General features: G+C 43.0%; 2 long non-coding RNA genes across 4 annotated transcripts; one reads left to right on the plus strand and one right to left on the minus strand.

Annotated features, from left to right (window-relative positions):
* Positions 1 to 1938: 1938 nt before the first annotated feature.
* LOC122483687 lies at positions 1939 to 4571 on the minus strand. Its single transcript, XR_006297444.1, has 2 exons — positions 4196 to 4571; positions 1939 to 2434 (listed from the first exon to the last, which is right to left on the minus strand). It is a non-coding gene; the product is annotated as an uncharacterized LOC122483687 (long non-coding RNA).
* Positions 2428 to 14581, plus strand: LOC122483686. 3 transcript variants are annotated; one of them, XR_006297441.1, is made up of 4 exons: positions 2428 to 2587; positions 11055 to 11337; positions 11659 to 12576; positions 13833 to 14581. It is a non-coding gene; the product is annotated as an uncharacterized LOC122483686 (long non-coding RNA). The 3 variants fall into 3 exon arrangements; XR_006297443.1 differs by having other exon boundaries at positions 13876 to 14581; XR_006297442.1 differs by having other exon boundaries at positions 12309 to 14581.
* Positions 14582 to 14783: the final 202 nt, after the last annotated feature.

The raw sequence follows: 14783 nt of genomic DNA on the forward strand, positions 1-14783 counted from the left end.
ACCTTATATGACTCAGCACAGACCCAGAGTCTTCATAAAGGTGGGTCAGGGTGGTGGGCAAGAACAAGAAAGAACGGGGGAGAGAGAGAGGAGGCAGAATTACTAATTCCACCTGGCCACAACCAACAGCTCACCCAAGACCCTTGCAGAGTGGGATCGTGGGGCATGTATCAGAAGAGGGCATGGGGAGAATCCAGCAAGCGCTATGCCGTGTAGGAGTATAGGAACCCACCGGGATAATCCCACATTTCCATTTTTCTGGCTCCAGATCCTAAGCAGATCATTAAATGGACATCAAGAGCTATCCCTGGTGTTGGGAATTAGAAGACAGAAGAGTTTCTCAGCCAGGATGTGAAATTGTGGAACAAATGCCCACAGACAAAGGGAAGCGCATATCAGCACCAGGCCAGGAAACAATCTGGGAGCTACAATGGCATAAACCAGAGGAGGTTGATGTCGCCAGTTTATCTGCTTCTGTCTAACAGTTCCTACGAATTGTGAGCCAGGGAGCAATGTTGGTAGACTACTGAACCAGAAAGGGATAGTCCTTGGTGTGTCTAAGTTTTTCTTCTTTTTCTTCTTTATTATCACCGTCACCTTGACCTTCACCACCAACATTGTTAACACTATAACTGATCATTTTTATCATCATTCCTCGCCCATGCACAGTCTCTCACAATGTACAGAGAATTTCTGCATCCTCTATGATATTGTGATCGTACAGTAACTCTCTGAAGCAGACAAGGCAATTATCAGCATCCCCGTTTTCCCAATGTGTAGACCAAGGCTTGGAGAAGGTAAATTGCTGGCCCTAAGGCATACTCAAGTTCAGGTCTCTTGTAACTACTACTCATTTACAACACTATAACTTCAGTCTGAGAATGGTACTAAAATAGTTAACAATTGATAATGCTTGAGTACTGACTAGTCAGGACAGAGACTCGTCATACACAATGGATGGATCTTGGAGACATTCCAGCCACTGCTCTAAATACCACACCATTGTATCTTTTGGTCCAGCCTTCTCTGCCATTTCACCTTAAGTTCTGTCCCCAAATAAGATGGAAAGATGAGGCATTTAGAGATGAGATGGTGGGGTTATTAAAATAAAGAGAAAGCAAACAAATAAAAAATAAAGAGAAAGCTTTCGATCTTCTCTTCCTTGACCATCTTGAGCCAAGGGAGTGGGGGAAATAGGTGGGGGAAGGGCGTGGCTAATAAATGGGTTTGTGGGCTTCAGAACTGGAGGTTTGAGTTCAGGCCAAGTCTTTAGGGTGTCCTGTGGGAATCACATGGCTTTAGATAGAAGAAAAAGGCAGGAATCAGGAGTCAGGTAGGAATAGGACTGGAGTGGGAGCCAGTTGGGAATCAAGTGAGAAGCCTATTTTCCCACTGGGAAATAGAAGGGTCTGCTGTTTGCTTCTCCTGGCCTGCTTGATCCAGGGATGCGGGGAGGCAAAAGGTAGCCAGTGTTTTCATCAAAGCTAAAGGAAAAGTGCACAATCTGAACTCGAAAATTAATAGATGATAAATCAGATTTTCACTTCTCAGAAGCCATGTTTCTGAGCCATTTTCCATTCAAAAATGTTACTCGCTCTATTTTTATACTTAGTTTTACCAATTCTTCTTACATACTGTTCTTTGAAAGGGATCTTTTTATTTCAGAAATAATCTACAATGGCCGTTAGAAAAAAAGTAATATAGATAAAGGCAAATAGAGGAAAAGAAAATGCAAATCACCTCTGATTTCTCTATCCAGAAGTAACATGGCTGAAAGCGCTGATTCACACACTTCCAGACAGTGTCCTGTGGAAAAAACTATCATTGTCATGATGATGATTTACACGTATTTATTTACTTTATTCGCAATGTTTTCTCTACCTATTGTTCTTGAAGTTTAGGGACGCTATCTTTGTTTGACAACATAGACAATACCAGGAATCTGAAAATATTTTATTGCATGGGTATCTTGTTGATATCATAAAATCAGAGGCAGAATATATTTATTAGAAATATCCAAGCACAGGACTCAGAAACAAATCGCTTGTGCCTGAACAGCATCCTGTGTTTTCAAAGTGGCCATGTAAAACACAAAGCCCAGGGGAGTCATATATCACTACTACATAAACAATAATAACGATTCTTGATGTATATCTTCGTATTTTCTGCCTTGTTCTTGCAGAAAAGTTGGTAAAGGCTGATTAGACTGTTACACCTACTTTTTTTTAGAAGATGAGAGATAGGAGAAAATACTACCGTGATGAAAGGTGGGAGGGGGGAAGCCCAAAGGAAAATCTGTTTTTTAAAAACCTGGGACTTGGCAACATGATACACACCTCTGAAGATTAGAGCAAAGCAAAACAAATGTGTGAGTTATTTCCCGGATCAAAAGTTTCAATCATCTCTTGGGCTCACTTCTTAGGTGTTTGGATATCTGTAAATGATAAACAAGATGGCAAACAAATAAAAAAAAAATCCAGAATGTGAGGCTTTCAGGTGAAATGGTCTTTAACCATGTTTCTGGCTACAGCCTTCATCAAAAGAATTTCTATCAGCAGGGGGAGCAGAGCTTAACATTAAGACGAAGGTATGTTCCTTTTTTATGATTATAATCCTGCTGAATTGATATGAAGCAGAAATGTGTGCAGAGATATGTCACCAAACAAAGGATCTCAGTTCCTCTATTTAAACGGGGAGTCATCTATAAGAAATTATTCTGCAGGATTTTTGACAACATATATGATGTTATTACTTCTCATAGAATTTCTACACAAAAGGTGTTTGGTTAATTAAATTCTGTATGTGGTAGGATTGTAACAGTTTCAGAATCCACTGATTTGGACATTTTTAAAAAATTCAGGTTTTTGTTTGAATTCCAGTTAACATGCATGGCAAAGTTGGTTTCAGGTGTAGAATTTAGTGATTCACCACTTTCATCAACACCCAGGGCTCTGCCCAAGTGCCCTCCTTAACGCCCATCAGCCATGGAGCCCATCCCCCACCCACCTCCCTCCATCAACCCTCAGTTTGTTCTCTATAGTTAAGTCTCTTATGGTTTGCTTTCCTCTCTCTCTCTTTTCCCCTTCTTCTATGTTCATCTGGCTTTTTTTTTTTTTAATTCCACATAGGAGTGAAATCATATGCTATTGGTCTTTCTCCGATTGATTTATTTCGCCTTGCAGAATACGCTCTAGCTCCATCCATGATTTGGAGTTTTTTTATATTTTAGTTTTTTTAATGTTTTTAATTTATTTTTGAGACAGAGACAGAGCATGAGCAGGGGAGGGGCAGAGAGAGAGGGAGACACAGAATCCGAAGCAGGCTCCACGCTCTGAGCTGTTAGCACAGAGCCCGATGCAGGGCTCAAACTCACAAACCATGAGATCATGACCTGAGCCAAAGTCGGACGCTTAACCGACTGAGCCACCCAGGCACCCCTGGAGTTTTTTGATATTTTAATCACAGCATACATGAGTGTTATTGGGTTTTAAAAGTGCCACTGATCCACTCCTTAGTGTTCACTGAGATTTACTTGCCCAGATTCAACAAACCACTCTCTGAGCTAGAAAAGAAATCCTGTTCTTACAGATCCCACATCTTCACTGAGGGGGAAAGCCTGATTCATATGAAAACATAAGGCCAGGAGAGCTCAATATTGAGTTGCTGTTGAGACAGTTTCAGAAAAGAAGAACAACAAGTTGTGAGCTAGAAAGCTGTATCTCAGCACTGGTTCTTATATGCTAAAAACAGTAAGAAGAGGAAGAGCAGTAAGAGAAGAAAAAAAAAGCAAAAAAACGGATGCTCTGTTCCATAAAGTCATCTTCCATGAAAACAGGAAATAGAAGAAAATCCAGGCAAAAGCTGATACAAGAGGGAAGTAATAGAATTGGCGAAAGTGGAAGGGAAGCTGGGAATGGAAGACACATTTCTAACGCCTACTTTTTCTTTATGTCTTAAAGCAAACATTTACGGAGCACCTGTTATGTGTCAGGCACTGTACTGGGTGCTGGGGACAGAGGTGAATAAGACTGACGTGGTGGTGGCCCCCCTGGGATTTCAGTGATGGGGAGGGGCAATGGCAAGTAAGCAACTAAAGCGAATATAGCCCTTGTTAATTACTGCGAACGAACAAAGCCCTTGTTAATTACTGCGAACGAAACAAAAATAGGAATAAGGAGTCGGGGGAAGAACTTACCTCATGTAGAGTGGTCAGCCAAGGTCTTAACTGAAGAAGGCACTTTTACACTGAGATCGAAAGAAGGGCAGTAGCCACTAGAAATTCTGTTTCCGGCGTAGGGAACAGCATTGCAAAAACACCAGTCAGAATGAGTTTACGGATTAGGAACTGTGAGAAGGCAGCCATGGCTCCAGCAAGCTAGGCCTGGGGGGGTTGGGAGGGGGTGCGTGGGCGCTGAGATGAGGCTGAAAACCTTGGGGCGAGGAACTAGGATTGTGTTCTAAGAGCAGCCGGAAGCCAGTAGAGAATTTTAAGAAGCGGAGTCACTGAGTCTGGTTTGTTTTTGAAACATCACCCTGGCTCTGCCTCACACCATATACAATAATTAACTCAAAATGGGTCATGGACCTAAATGTAAGAGCTAAAATTATAAAACATTTAGAAGAAAACCTGAGAGTAAATCTTTCTGACGTTGGATTAGGCAATGGTTTCTTAGCTATGACACCCAAGCATAAGGAAGCAAAGTAAACAGATAAATTGGAGTTCTCAGATATAAAAACTTCGATTTCAGAGCACACCATCATGAAAGTGAAAATGCAGCTCACAGAATGGAAGATAATGTTTGCAGATCGTGTGAGTTAAAAAAAAAAAAAAAAAAAAAAACCTCTTACAACTCAATATTGAAACGACCAAAAATCCAATAAAAAAAAAAAAACCGGCAAAAGACATTTCTCTGAAGAAGATATACAGGTGGCCAATAAGCACATGAAAAGATGCTCTACATCACTAAGCACGAGGGAAATGCAAATCAAAATCACAGTGACATATCACTTCACACCCCGGAGGATGGCTATTTTAAAAACAAAACTAAAAACAAGAACAAGAACGGCAATAACAAAAGAGAAAGGAGAATAGTCGTTGCCAGGGACTGAAAGGAGAAAGTAACGGGGTAGAGTTTCAGTTCGGGGGGGAAAATGAAAAAGTTCTAGGGATGGGTCACAGTGATGGTTGCACAACAGCGTGAATTGTACTTAATTCTGACAGAACTGTAAGAGTTAAAATAGTAACTTTGATGTATGTTATGCATATTTTACCACAATAAAGAAAAGTTAAAAGGGAAGGGCAAAGGATTTGAATACACATTTTTCCAAAGAAGATATACACATGGCCCATAGATACGTGAAAAGACGCTCAACATCACTGGTCCGTAGGGAAATGCAAATCAAAACCACAGTGAGGTACCAGTTTTACACCCACCAGGGCTGACGACATTCAAAAAAGCAGACGGTGACAAATGTTGACAAAAATGTGGAGAAATTGGCACCCCCGAATGTCGCTGGTCGGATTATAAAATGCTGCAACCGCTTTGGAAAACAGTTTGGCAGCCTCTCAAAAAATGTTAAACAGAGTTACCATGTGACTGAGTGATTCCAGCCCTAGGTACACACCCAAGAAAATTAGAAACACAAGTAAACACAAAAATGTACACAAATGTTCCCAGGAGCACTTTGCATGATAGCCAAAGAGTAGAAACAACTCAAATATCCATCCGCTGATGAATGGATAAGCAAAATGTGATAGATCCATTCAGTATAATGGTATTCTGCCATGAGAAGGAATAAAACACTGATGCGTGCTACAACACGGATGAACCTTGAAAATATGCTAAGAGGCCAGAAACAGAAGATTGTATATTGTTGGATCCCATTTATACCAAAGGTCCGGAATAGGCAAATCCATAGAGACAAAAAGTAGATTAGTGGTTGTCAGGGAATAGAGAGAGACTGCTGATGGAGACAGAGTTTCTTTTCAGGATGATTAAAATGCTCTCAACCTGGATGGCGGTGATGGTTGCACAAAGTTTTGAATATACGGAAACCCACTGAATTGTACACTTTAGATGGGTGAATTTTATGGCATGTGACTTATATCTCAATAAAGTTGCTGTAAAAAACAAACAAACAACATCGACCAAAAAGATCAACCTGGCTGCTTGATGGAGAAAACAGGAAGGGTCCTTCAAGAAGTGATGTGGAACCAGGTGACCAGTTAAAAAGCTACTAGAGACGTCAAGGCAAGAGGTGACAGTGAGTCACCTGGGTGGGGAGTAAAGGAAAGGAGGAAGCACGGGTTTTGGTTTGGGTGAATGGGTCGTAGGGTGGGGCCATTTACCACCCATCCGAGAGAGATTTGGGTTTGGGTCCGAAAAGGAAAACCTGCACTAAATCATAATCCCAGTCCTATGAAGTAGGTACAGTTATCCCCATTTATAATTGAATAAATGAGGCTCAATGAAGTTCAAATAAATACCTTAATAATCATTAGCGCTGTGACTCACATCAGCCTGACTCTGACACCCATGCTCTTTTTTTGTTTGTTTTTTGTTTTTCCATGGCAGTATTTATTTATTTATTTATTATTGTCAAGTTAGCTAACATACAGTGTAGTCTTGGCGTCAGGAGTAGATCCCCATGATTCATCACTTACATACAACACCCAGTGCTCATCCCAACATGCGTCCTCCTCAATGCCCATCACCCATTTTTCCCACTCCCCCAACCCCCACCCCCATCAACCCTCTGTTTGTTCTGAGACCCAGTTTGAGTCTCTTATGGTTGGCCTCCCTCTCTGTTTGTGTCTCATTTTTCCTTCCCTTCCCCTATGCTCATATGTTAGGTTTCTCTAGTTCACTTAGCATAATACCCTCCAGTTCCATCCACGTTGTTGCAAATGGCAAGATTTCACTCTTTTTCATCACTGAGTAGTATTCCATTGTGTGTATATATACCACATCTTTATCCATTCATCAGTTGTTGGACATTTGGGCTCTTTCCATAATTTGGCCATTATTGATAGCACTTCTATAAACATTGGGGTGCATGTACCCCTTTGAATCAGCTCTCCTGTATCTTGGGATAAATTCCTAGTAGTACAATTGCTGGGTTGTAGGGTAATTCTATTTTTAATTTTTTGAGGAGCCTCCACGCTGTTTTCCAGAGTGGCTGCAGCAGTTTGCATTTCCACCAACAGTGCAAGAGGGTTCCCCTTTCTCTCCATCCCCACCAACATCTGTTGTTTCCTGAGTTGTTAATTTTAGCCACTCTGACTGATGTGAGGTCATATCTCAATGTGGTTTTGATTTGTATTTCCCTGATGATGAGCGATGTTGAGCATCTTTTCATGTGTCGGTTGGCCATCTGGATGTCTTCTTTGGAAAAATGTCTTTTCATGTCTTCTGCCCATTTCTTCACTGGTTTACTTGTTTTTCAGACGCCCATGATCTTTATTGCACATTATATGAGGAGAGATTTTTAAAAGATAAAAAAAAAGGGAGAGAAAGAAATTGGGGGGCACTGCTAGAAGGAGGTGAAGAGAGATGGGTCAGGCACCCTGTATGGAGCATTTTGCCACCCGGTTTTGACAAATATTAGCTGTCACTAATAACCAGAGAACCTCAAAATGTCACCCTCAGCTCCCAGTCAGTAGTCGGAGGCTGTTAATTCTTCTCAAATTTGCTGACAGCCGTCTCCACGGACAGTGCTGCGGCTTTCTTGGGCCAGTGCCCCCTCACCTCTTGCAGGAGGTATTGCAACACCCTCCCAACCTTTGTCCTGTGGTTCCCCCTGCCCCAGAAATGGGTGCTGGAGTGTGTGCAGACACACGCACACACCCCTCCCTCCTCATCCCTTCTCCATTGCTGGGGGGCTCTTTCTAAAATGCAAACCTGTCCATTTCATCACATGCCTTAAAACCCTTCAGGGAATCCTGGTGGTGCTCAGGATCAAGTTCAAGCACCTCAACCCAACGTACAAGGCCCTTCACTATCTTGACTCCGTGTACCTCTTCAGCCTTTCCTCACTCTCCGCCCTTACCCACGCCTGGCACCACACACCCTTACCCCAGGGCCAGCCACACTGAACTATTTTCAGTCCCCTAATGTACCATGCTCTTGCTGACCTCAAGCCTCAGCACGTGTCGTTCTGGCTGGAATAGCCATCTGTGACAGTTGCATAGCTAACTCCTACACATCCTTTGGTCTTCCGTTGCCCTCCACATCAGGGCTAGGTGCCCTTTGGACATTTCTCGTGGCCCTCTGCACAGTCCCCGTGGGCACAGTGGAATTAAGCGGTGGCCAGCTGAGCCACCAGATGGAGAAGCAGTCTGCAAGAGAGAATAAAGATCATAGGAAATGTAACGAAACCAGAAAAATCCTCTCTCCCAGAACCTTCTCAGAAGGACTTATCAGAATATTCTTTCCAACCACACAGTGTTATTAAGCCCACCCTGTACAAATGAAATGAAAGGCAGATCGATAAATAGATAGATAGATAGCCGGATAGAAGGATAGATAGACAAACATTTCACATTTATTCATCTTTGGTCAACATCTTGTTTCGGTCTAGCGGAGCCCTCAGATACAGGACCCGGGTTGGACTTCCAGGTCTTCTATTGCCAGCTGAAGGACCTACCCCATAGGTGTGTTGGGAGGACGATCAGAAGAAATCAAAAGAGGGAAATTATCTGGCATATTACCCCTCCCAGTTGGTGCTCAGTAAACACTAGTGATATTTATTGGCTCACTGGTTCATCAGTATTCTTTAAAACCTTAGTCCTATTCCCAGAGTATGAGGCTGTGCCTCAGCGTCATGCCAGCCGCACGCGTGACAGTGTATCTTCTGGTTTTCCATAATCACTCCCTCCCAGCTTCCTTCCTCATCCACACCTGCACCCCTCTCAATTTTAAGCTTTGCTTGGCCCAGGCGTCAGGCTCTCAGGATGACAAACCCACATCGCCACCTGGAGGACAGCATGAGAATCTGGGGAAGAATACCATTTCATGGCGCCAGGTAAACTAACTCCGCTGTTCCGTGCTGGTGCTAACGAGGCCAAGTTCACAGGTTCATCCCCAAAGGGGCCAATTAGCTTTACACGGAGAGACACTTCAGAGCACAGCCCCGGTCTCTAACCCTGGCCCCTGGTTCACACGCGTGTTGGTTAGAAAGTGGATTCATCAGGCCAATCCCATTTTCCATAATTTCTTAAAAAAAAAAAAAAAAATCCATCTGTAAGGCCGTGTGGAGACAAGACAAACAAGATCTGCTCTCTACTTTTAAGGAATCTTCACCTGCAGGAGTGTTCCCCCAAATGATTCCCGAGATATCAGCGGGAGTTATGAGTTATGAGAATAGAGGCTCAATCAGTTTTGGAAACACTGATCTAATCCAAGTCAGGCAGGTTCTCTCATGGAAGGGTTTCCTAGAGCCTTTAACATGCTAATAGGCACTGTTAATTTTCCAATAAGGAAATGTGTGTGCAGTGTTTCCCAGATTTGGATGGCCATAAGACTTACCCCCAGCCCCCCAGTCTGTAAAAAAGAAAAGAAAAGAAAAGAAAAGAAAAGAAAAGAAAAGAAAAGAAAAGAAAAAGAAAAAGAATAGTAATGAGTCTGCTGGCCCTGGGTATGGCTGCTTCCACTGGAACATCTATTTTAAGAAGCAACTCATCCACGGGGAAAAGTTCACAGTCTATTGCTAGGTTTAAAAAAAAAAAAAGCAGACTAAAGAACAGTATCCCATTTTGAAAAGACAGAACAAAGATGTCCATACACTTGAGAGGAAAAAAACTGAAAAGACATAAACCAAAATGTTAACCCCGGTGATCTTTATGCTGGAGTGCCCATTGTTTTTCTGTGTTCTTTACATGTTTTTCAAGGTTTTTTTTTGTATTGAATATGCATGTGTATTTTATTTTTTTAAGTTTATTTATTTTTGAGAGAGAGAGAGAGAGAGCACGTGAGGGAAGGGCAGAGAGAGGGAGAGGAAGAGAGAGAATCCCAAGCAGGCTCTGTTGCTGACAGTGGGGCTTGAATCCACAAACCATGAGATCATGACCTGAGCAGAAATCGAGTCGGACGCTTAACTGACTGAGCCACCCAGGCACCCCACTTATAAATTTTAAAAGAAAAACAACAAAGCACATGTTCTAGGATAGTATACCATCTTTGTAAGACTATTATTATAGAATCCTAGCAAGAGCTAACATTTTCTGAAGGCTAAGTGCCTGGCATATGAATTATCTAGATTATCTTGTTTAAACTTCACATGAATCGTATGAGATGAGGTGCTATTTTTTGTCCCAATTTAAAAACGGAAAATTAAAGAAAGAAACAAGCCCTGTGGAACCAGAATTTGAACCCATTACTTTCCTCTTTTCTGTCTATCCTGCTCCCCCAAGACACACACACACACACACACACACGCGCGCGCGCGCGCGCCATGAAAAAGAGAGATGATGCTTTTCCTCCGGGGAGAGGGACTCTTTGAAAGCAATGATGCTGTGTGCTGTCACTGTGCCACACGGCTACTAGCTGCCATTTATTAAATGCTCACTGGTGCCAAGAATTATTCTGAGTCCTTTGATATATATAAACATGTAAACTGAATAGCAGCTGGGCTCTCCAGACTTTTAAGATCTGCCTTCTGCAGCATTGCTTGGGCCACCTCTCTCTTCTTTCTCTTTCACTGGCCACTAGAAGCCCTGACAACTACTGGGTGAGGCCATTCAGCCCTCTCCAGCCACTAGAGCCATGTTCGGCTCCAACTCTACTGCAGTTAACATGCTCCTTTAAACAGGCTTTCAACCCAGCTGCATGCTGTACTCTTTCTCTCTCTCTGTCTCTGTCTCTCTTCTCTCTCTCTTTTCCCTCTCTGGGAAGAGGCCCACAGGAAAATTCTATTTCCTCACTGGTATGAAGTATGCCTACCTTCCTTAAAAGGCAGAAGTGTCTATCATCAATTGGGGGTTAAAATACTCTCTTTTTTTTGTCCATCACAGGTGCATTGGCAAAGTCGTTTCTTTCATTAATGCCATTTTACAGAAGAGGAAATTGAGGGCAGGTAATTTGCCCAAGGTACCGGTGCAAGTACACGCTGGACCGCTATTTGACCACTATTTGAACCAGGGCCGTCCAGCTCCCCGTGTCACCAAGATTCAGAGGAAAACTGGCCCACTTTGAACTGCCAGACACAGAAACTTCCCTGAAGATATGGCTCTTGCTCTATGGAAAATATGTCAGGCTGACTCAGTTTCTCTAGCGCAAGTGAAAACGAGCTGGTTAGAACAGACCGGGTTGAAGCAAGTGCACAATTCTTCACCTTCAGGTAAGAAATCTGGTCCTGCAAACCAGTTTTATGTGATTTAACTGCTTACCTCAAGGACAACAGTAGCCCTCTGATAGAAAACCCCTCCTTTTTCTCTGTTCCCCATCCCCACTTCTTCTTCTTGGCCACCATCCACATTGGAAAATCACTCTGGTTTTTTTTTAATTATGGGAGATCTTTTCCTCTGTGAGACTTGGCTCTGGACAGAGATGATTACTAGATCCTTTCCCTCACTGGGTGGCATCTTTTAGCCCAGCCTGAGGTCCCCGGCTCCTGCAAAGTTGAATAAACCAGTTCTTTTGTCTTCGCGTTGACTTCCAGGCGAGCTAGCAACTGAATTTCCCCGCCAGCTGGGCCTTAAAGGGCAAACAAGGCTCAGGGCAGAAGGCATCACGAAGCGATCTTGGACAACGTGCGTTCTTCATTACGTCTGCAAAATGCCACTAGCACCTTTGACCAAACATTAATACCGCACGGCTTTGACATCTTGTGATATAGCTGGAGTTTGAGGAATGGGGCTAAGGGTTGATTGGGGTCCCCAAAAATAAATCTTTTCTACTGCCATGAAGCAGTTACAGTTGCACAACCGAAATACCAGCCCTTTGGAAAAGCTATCAAACCCACTCATGCAGTTGGGTAATATCATCATCCAGAGTACTTCCTAGATGCCTGGTGTTCGAAGCACTGTGCACAGCAAGTTGAGCAGACACAATCTATTATGTGAGACGTTTCCGAGGCAGGATATATGTTTCTGATGCTGGAAGTGAAACTGGTTCAGACAGATGTCAAAGTACCCCTCATAGGATAGTGCATATATGTATATATGTATATACGTATACATATGTGTATATATGTATATATGCACTAATATTTATTGGGTCCCCTTCCATTTTCCAGGTCTGTGCCATACATCTCACATCATCTTCAGAGCAACCTTTGAAGGAGGGGCTATTGTTACCCCTGTTTTACAGATGAGGAAACACAGGCTCTTAGATATTAAGTAACCAGCCAAGAAGATACAGCTAGTAAATGATGGAGCAGAATTCAAATCCAAGCCCCCCTGACACCATGGTTCACACCCGTAATCACCGCACCTTACTTGTACAACTCACGTGGAGTGGCTCCAGCATGAATTTGGAGTTTGGGAGCTAGGTAGCCCCAGAGTCACATTCTCGCTTTATTACTCAGTTGGACCACGTAACCCACCTTTCTAAACGTTGGTCTCTTCATCTGCAAAAGGTAGGAACCTTAATGCTTAGCTTTCAGGGTTGTGAGTAAAGAAGTACTTTTGTAACCATACTGCATCCAAAGACCTGGTTCAGTCTCAGAACCGGAATCCCTTTGCACAGCAGGAACACAAAGCTCTTACAACAATAACTGCTGTTGTGTTTTGTTTCACTTACAAAGCCTCTAGCCCATGGTACACATGCAATAAGTATGTAGCTCTTCGAATTCTTGTTTTTAAATATACTTTCAAGTTACATCTTTAAATAACTAACTCAATTTATCTGATTGAAATGTTACTTAAATCAAGCTCCTTCTCTACCCCATCCTCCACGTTTTAAAAGACTCTCAGTCGTTTCTCCTCGTTTGTACTGAAACAGAGTGAGATGTATAGCAGAAGCACGATCTCAGCCTCAAGCTACGTCCCTCAAAATTTTAGATTGACTTGTACATATTTAGAAATCTGAATAAATAACCCCCCCCCAGGACCAAGATGCTCCTGGAAAGGAAGTCAAGAGGTGAGGCCCACCTCCTGGCCTGGTTTGAGCACAAGGACAACCTCAGGGTTGGAGAGGAAATGGATCTGTGCCACACAGATTGTCCACTGACCCAGCTCACGGGAATTTCTGTCCGATTTGACACCGCAGTCCCTACTTCTTCCTTCTTCCAAGACTTTTCCTGTATAAGACTCTTGTCTTGCTATAATTTAACCTTCACACAGCAGCCGGAAGGGTCTTTCTAAAATGCAAATCAGATCCTGCCAACTGCCCTGCCCTGTTTAAAACTTCCAACAGCTACCCACTGCATGGTTAAAATCCAAACCCTTTATCGTGGCTTACAAGATCCTTACAAGAGTTGCCCCTGACTACCTCTTTAAACTCATTTCTTTCCACCTGTCACTTCATTCGTGACACTCCAGCTACAATGGCCTTCTTCTATCATTCCTGCCTCAGGGCATTTGCCCTTGGTGTTCCTGCTTCCTAGAACACCACCTTAGCTAAAACAGCCTTCCCAGAAACTCTTATTACACTGTCCCAGGCCATCTGTCTTCACAGTACTTACCAGCACGGGAAATTAGCTTATTGGAATATAAGCTCTAGTATCGGGAATGGTAGCTGGTAAATAGTAGGTTCTCACTGTTCTCTGCACCCATTCCCCTCCCTCCCCCGCCAGTTTCCAATCCCTGCTCTATACCCTGGATTTCAGCACAGCTCTGCCCATCTTGGCTTGGTAACCCATTTGGATTTCATTGTCTGTTTTTCTGACCTCAGCCCAGTTGACTCTTTTGACTCCATTTGACTCCCGGTCCTTCAGATTCCTTGGATTTCAGAATCATTCAGAATGTTGCTTGAGAAACACTTCTGCCATCCTAGCCTGGCCCCAAGCCCATTTCTCAGTGAAAGAGCTCCGTCTGCTAGCTCATGTGGGAGCAGCCATCTACACTGGCTCTCAGGACTATAGAAGTCTTCACCCAAAGAGGCCCACTTTGACCACTGGACCTTGAAGCAGTTAAAGTAAAAACAGAAACACACGCTACTCCAAAGGAGGCAAGATCCCTTCTCAGTGACTTTCTTCGTATCAGGCAGCCCAAACCACTGGGCTATCCAGAAAATAGGACTGTCAGGATGTGACTGAAGCTTGTCTGCCCAGACCAATTGTCTGGCCCTGGAACAATGCTTCCATCTCATTCTGGGGGTGGCCATCATGAGACAGTCTATCACACATGATATCGCACAATGATTCCCTGCTACACGCAGAAAGCCACAACCGAACTCCATGATCTAAACTCCATGATCCATACTAGGTGTCAGATATTTTATGGTCATGCTTCCACTTAATTTTCACAATAAAATTAAGGTAGATGATTATCCCCATTTAACAGATAAGAAAATCAAGGCTCGGAGACAGGTAAAGTCATTTGCTCAAGGTCATGTAACAAATGAGTGGGAGAACCTGAGTTTCTGATTCCAAAGTTCATGCTCACAATCCCAACCCTCTACGTATTCAATCATGGATCTCTTCTCTCTCTCTCTCTCTCTCTCTCTCTCTCTCACACACACACACACACACACACACAAAATTATATACTCCTCAAGAGCTGGAATTTATTTCCTGTTCATCATTCACATAACACAGGGACTGACCCTTAGCGAATGGTCAGCATATTTTGCAAATGCGATCCTGATACTATTCCATTAGTGTTATAATTTATATATACTATA

Source organism: Prionailurus bengalensis, chromosome D1 (genome assembly GCF_016509475.1).
Source record: "Prionailurus bengalensis isolate Pbe53 chromosome D1, Fcat_Pben_1.1_paternal_pri, whole genome shotgun sequence".
Classification (NCBI taxonomy): Eukaryota; Metazoa; Chordata; class Mammalia; order Carnivora; family Felidae; genus Prionailurus; species Prionailurus bengalensis.